The 6,480-nt window shown below is 46.1% G+C and overlaps 1 long non-coding RNA gene across 1 annotated transcript; it reads left to right on the top strand.

Moving 5' to 3' along the window:
* Positions 1–963: 963 nt before the first annotated feature.
* On the top strand, positions 964–1,992 carry LOC311138227. Its single transcript, XR_014614035.1, has 3 exons — positions 964–1,060; positions 1,664–1,796; positions 1,888–1,992. It is a non-coding gene; the product is annotated as an uncharacterized lncRNA (long non-coding RNA).
* Positions 1,993–6,480: the final 4,488 nt, after the last annotated feature.

Genomic DNA, 6,480 nt, shown 5'->3' with positions numbered 1-6,480 from the left:
AATAAGTACAGTGCCATCCTAGAGTCTCCTTGGAGAGGTGGGTTTAGGGCCAGTGTTTATCAAGAGTATGAGTGCTAATCTAGGATCAGGTCCTCTCTGTCCATAATTAACTGATTTATTATGATCTAAAAGGCTAAACTGATCCAAGATCAGATTCCTACTCTGAGACGCTTGATAAACACAGTCCCAGAAAGTTATTTTTCTCAAACTGTAGTTTTAGGCTCTTCTCGCCCCATCTAGTGGATAAAGAGAGTACTAACCTATTGCCCGGGTTTACTTGATACACTGCATTTATATGGACAACAATACATTCATAACTACTCAGACTGTGTTTATAGTACATTATAGTATTTAAGAGAGAGACTGTGTAGAGTGATACTATCTCTGCTTTGGAGGCTTTAGACCTGTTTCTCTCCTTCCTCCAGACCTCTGTCTCTTCAGGACTACTCTAGCCCAAGGCCGCAGAGGCCTATCTCAGCCGCCAGAAGCCTGACTCTTCCCAGGGCCAGCTCAGCCACCAGAGGGTCAGAGGAGACCCAGGGGGCCAGAGGAGAACGGGGGGCCGGGGTCAACATGGAACATCTTGGGTGAACCACAACACACCGCAAATGCAACCACAACACACTGCAGATGCATTGAAAATAAACTCTTTATTGTTTAGAGATGTCTGATATAGTATGGGGACAGGGCTTACTATCAAGCATGCCAGTTTTATTAGATCATTATAAACCCATGCATTATGGTCATCTTGGTCTAAAGGACATCCACTCCTTTGTGTACTCACAGAATTACATAGAATTTATCCCTGACCAAGGTGGCTGCCATTGTAATCACATTCTAGAGTTATGAAGGTTTATGACATAGGCCACTCTATGTTTCTGGATATTGTATCTCTATGTGTAAACTGATGGCTGCTTCTTCTTCACAGGTTGCCTAACATTGGCAACACTTTCTTCCTTAACGCCACCCTGCAGTGCCTTCTGGTCCTGCCTTACTTCTCAAAGGAAATCCTACGCCAGGAACAACTCTGGAGCTCCTCCCCCTTCTCCAACCTGCTCAGGTAAGGGAAGGCTCAAGAGCAGACACACACCCACCCACCCACTATTTGTGGTCATAAATTAAAGAAGGGACACACTCTTTTCCCGCCACTTCGATAGAAAGTGATTTTCGTAGCAGGTTAGGAGAGCATTTTCGCTAACCCTAACCCTTTTCCTAACCTTAATCTCAGTCTCCTAATCGGCTACGTTAATTCTCCTAACCTGCTGCGTAAGTTCCTGTAAGCTGCTAGGAAAAAGTCACTTCGGTATCGAAGTGGCATGAAAAGAGTGTTTCCCATTGCGAAAGAAAGCCATCTATATTAGAATAACGTGAGCCACAAATCTGCGGCAGGATCATCTCCTTCAATGATGCGCTGACTTTCTTTAGTCAGTTGAGAGCAGTATCCAAACCAAATATCTTAGGAGAATAAACAACACATTTTTGAAGTTTTGCTTCATTGTCCGTCCTCAAAGGTGAAATTGCATTGTATCGAATTAATCATTTCCAATGATGGGGTGCCGCTAGTTTAAGAATATTTGGATATACTCATCTGCCTCTTCAGCCGTAGGCCAGTAGGTTGACGCCATCCAGTCAGCTGCTAATTTACTCTCTGTCTCCCCTACAGGTCTCTGTCTGATGTGCACCGTTCGGGTCTACCTGACAGTGGCGCAAACCAGGCCTCAAAAGCAGTCCTCATGTGGAAGGTCAAGTACTCCTTGTCAGGACAAGATTTGAAGTATCTGGGGGACTCGCAACAGGTAACTGAGGCGCTACTCTCTTCTGTACGAGCGCTCTTTTAGCAAGGGTTCATTTTCTCTTCATAATTTGATTTTCTCTTATTCCTCATAGGACGCACACGAGTTACTTGTGAATATGCTGTGCCAGCTGAAGGAGGAGGGCATGACACTGAAGATGCTCGGGGTGAGCTATACCTGCCCTGTTTCCCAGCTGGAGTTCCAGCTTGTGTCGGTGCGCACTATTCTTAGGTCATGGCACTATTCTTGCTCCAAAACCACACAAACCACCCACTCCCAAAACGGTCCTGCAGACAGAGAAGCTAGAAGCTGCAAATTAAAATGTTTCTCAGACATATTTAGTGATGTATCTGAGCTGTTTTAGACCAGAGCAATTCAGACAAGTGACCACGTTTTTCACAGCTCTTTATATGTATATTTGACCCCTCAGATTCAAATGACCAGGAACCAGGGAAAGTGTTGCAGACAGCGTCAGTGGTGAGGAGAGAGAGAGAGAAACCAGTGAAAAATAAGTCATGACAGAACACTGAGATAGTTATGAGGAGTACAGATGTAGTAGACCTCCTGCAGTAGACTAGTAGACTGTAGACAGTGTGGTGGACTGTAGAGGAAATGACAATCCTATGATCACAAGTGTTTTCTTACAGAAGCAGCAGCCAGTGAAGTCAGTGAATGGCTACTACCAGCTGACTGGCGTAATCTCTCATTTGGGAGGCCTCGCAAACTCCGGTAAGTAAATACCTTAAAACACACACATGCAGATACACAGTACATAAGACTTAGGCTGAATCCCAAATCCCTCCCTTCTCCTCAGCTCTCCATTTGCGTGTTCACGTGCGCCTCTGCCATATACACAAGTATCCCAAAGCTGAGGGAGTGAAAATGATCGAGGGTGTAGGGCAGGGATCATCAACTAGATTCAGCCGCGGACCAATTATTTTCTTCTTCCCCAGATGGGCAGGGGTCCGGAACGTAATTACAAATCATTTGTAGACTGCAAATTGGCCGCAAGAAGCCCAAGCAGATATAATATTTGACTCATTTCAAACCTTGCTTACATTTGTGTACAGTCACATACATCTCTTTATTGTGCGTGGGAATATTTTGCCACAGATTTCCAAAATGAAAATCACTTGGAGCTGATTTGCTGGTGTTTTTACAGTCTTTTAACAATTCAACATATTTTGCTCAGAAAACATGGGGGGACCAAATAAAATCACCCGTGGGCCAAATTCGTTCCGCGGGTCGCCAGTTGGGAAACCCTGGTGTAGGGGATATTTAGACCCTCCAATAGCCACTTCAGCCAAGCGAAGTGCCATCCCGACATGCACCATGATATGTTTAGAGTTTGCGCAATTCAAAAGAATGGAGAGGCATGCCTAATTATATGCCACGTGTATTTGTTTATCTCTGATTTCGAAACTTGACACATGTAACAGATAAAATACGTCCCATATTAAATGTTAACTTGTACAACACACTTCATTACCCACAAGAGCCTGACCCTTGACCTCTAGTCTGTCTTCCTTGTTCCACAGGGCACTACATTAGTGACATCCTGAATGCCAGTGGAAACTGGTTCTGTTGTAACGATAGCCAGGTGTCAATGTCCAATGAAGCCACTGTGCTGAGGACTAGAGCCCGGAGTGCTTACCTGCTCTTCTATATTTTCAGGTACTGCTTACTCTCGCCATCTATATTCTTGTGTTTCTATATACAGTATCTCACAAAAGTGAGTACACCCCTCACATTTTTGTAAATATTTGAGTATGTCTTTTCATGTGACAACACTGAAGAAATGACACTTTGCTACAATGTAAAGTAGTGAGTGTACAGCTTGTATAACAGTGTAAATTTGCTGTCCCCTCAAAATAACTCAACACACAGCCATTAATGTCTAAACCGCTGGCAACAAAAGTGAGTACACCCCTAAGTGAAAATGTCAAAATTGGGCCCAAAGTGTCAATATTTTGTGTGGCCACCATCATTTTCCAGCACTGCCTTAACCCTCTTGGGCATGGAGTTCACCAGAGCTTCACAGGTTGCCACTGGAGTCCTCTTCCACTCCTCCATGACGACGTCACAATGCTGGTCTAGGAGACATGCTTGGCCAGTCCATCACCTTTACCCTCAGCTTCTTTAGCAAGGCAGTGGTTGTATTGGAGGTGTGTTTGGGGTCGTTATCATGTTGGAATACTGCCCTGCGGCCCAGTCTCCGAAGGGAGGGGATCATGCTCTGCTTCAGTATGTCACAATACATGATGGCATTCATGGTTCCCTCAATGAACTGTAGCTCCCCAGTGCCGGCAGCACTCATGCCATGCCCCAGACCATGACACTCCCACCACCATGCTTGACTGTAGGCAAGACACACTTGTCTTTGTCCTCCTCACCTGGTTGCCGCCACACACGCTTGACACCATCTGAACCAAATAAGTTTATCTTGGTCTCATCAGACCACAGGACATTGTTCCTTCCTAATCCATGTCCTTAGTCTGCTTGTCTTCAGCTAACTGTTTGCAGGCTTTTTTGTGCATCATCTTTAGAAGATGCTTCCTTCTGGGACGACAGCCATGCAGACCAATTTGATGCAGTGTGCGGAATATGGTCTGAGCACTGACAGGCTGACCCCCCACCCCTTCAACCTCTGCAGCAATGCTGGCAGCACTCATACGTCTATTTCCCAAAGACAACCTCTGGATATGACGCTGAGCAGGTGCACTCAACTTCTTTGGTCGACCATGGCGAGGCCTGTTCTGAGTGGAACCTGTCCTGTTAAACCAGTGAATGGTCTTGGCCACCGTGCTGCAGCTCGGTTTCAGGGTCTTGGCAATCTTCTTATAGCCCAGGCCATCTTTATGTAGAGCAACAATAATTTTTTTCAGATCCTCAGAGAGTTCTTTGCCATGAGGTGCCATGTTGAACTTCCAGTGACCAGTATGAGGGAGTGTGAGAGCGATGACACCAAATTTAACACACCTGCTCCCCATTCACACCTGAGACCTTGTAACACTAACGAGTCACTTGACACCGGGGAGGGAAAATGGCTAATTGGGCCCAATTTGGACATTTTCACCTAGGGGTGTACTCACTTTTGTTGCCAGCGGTTTAGACATTAATGGCTGTGTGTTGAGTTATTTTGAAGGGACAGCAAATGTACACTGTTATACTCACTACTTTACATTGTAGCAAAGTATAATTTCTTCAGTGTACTCACTTTTGTGAGATACTGTATGTGTACTGTATGTACAGTAAGTGGTTCCTTTCACCCTTCAGGACAGGAGAGCAGCAGGCCCCAGCACACAGGGCCTAATAGGGCCACCAGCACCAGCCTCAACAGGGGCAGAACCTGGCCCAGCCTCAACACCCCAAGCCCAGACTCAACACCCATAGCCCATCCTCAACACTTTCAGCCCAGCCTCAACACCCTCAGCCTAGCCTCAACACCTTCAGCCCATCTTCAACACCCTCAGCCCAGCCTCAACAGGGGTAGTACCAGGCCCAGCTTCAACACCCCCAGCCCAGTCTCAACAGGGGTAGAACCAGGCCCAGCCTCAACACCCTTTGATCTGCCTCGACAGGGGCAGCACTGGGCTCAGTCTCAACAGGGGCAGCACTGGCTCAGCCTCACACCCCCAGCCCAGCCTCAACACCCCCATGTTTGCCCCTCTTCATGTCTTTCCCTGACGATATTCCCACTGCTGTGTCAAAAAATAAAATAATAACTTAACGAATCTGATTTCTGATCTCCCCCCACCATAAATGATGACTCTCTATCTAGGCTATGTCTCCTGAGTGGCGCAGTGGTCTAAGGCTGTGCCACTAGAGATCCTGGTTCGAATCCAGGCTCTGTCGCAGCCGGCCGCGACTGGGAGACTCATGGGCAGCGCACAATCGGCCTAGCGTTGTCCAGGGTAGGGGAGGGAATGGCCGGCAGGGATGTAGCTCAGTTGATAGAGCATGGCGTTTGCAACGCCAGGGTTGTGGGTTCAATTCCCATGGGGGACCAGTATGAAAAAAATAATTATATATATATATGTATTCACTAACTGTAAGTCGCTCTGGATAAGAGCGTCTGCTAAATGACTAAAATGTAAATGTAATGGTCTGTCAATCATGCGGCTCAAGGGAGACTAGCTCTTCAACACTAGCATGAGCATCCTTTTCAGTAGCGTACATCATAAATATCTGCCCTTGTTTCGACTACTTGTATAAAGCGCATTGAAAAACGAATAAAGTATGCACAAATAATGTAGTACACATGTAAATGTGGTGGATAGAGTGTCTGATTATTTAGAGGGTGGACAATGTGGTATAACATCCCTTCTATTTGGTTTGGTTTGAAATCCTCCTGTTGTGAAATACACTGTGGTGTACAACCTCTTATTAATGATGGTGACACCGGATGCACTGCAATATTCGACATTGATCCAGGTCCCCAGGATGTCGGGGGAGGAATTTTTTTTTTTTTTGGGGGGGGGGGGGGGGGGGTAGATCTGCTTAATATTGTAGATTGTAACTTCCATCAATGTAATTGTCTGCATCACTTCCAATCCCCCATGTTTTATATATATATATATATTTATACACTCTCCCGAGTGGCACAGTGGTCTAAGGCACTGCATCGCAGTGCTAGCTGTGCCACTAGAGATCCTGGTTCGAATCCAGGCTCTGTCGTAACCGGCCG

The sequence above is a fragment of the Coregonus lavaretus genome (genome assembly GCF_964263955.1).
Source record: "Coregonus lavaretus genome assembly, chromosome: 12".
NCBI classification, from domain to species: Eukaryota; Metazoa; Chordata; class Actinopteri; order Salmoniformes; family Salmonidae; genus Coregonus; species Coregonus lavaretus.
Note: the sequence above shows the minus strand (reverse complement) of the source record. Positions and strands in the feature narration are given on the sequence as shown.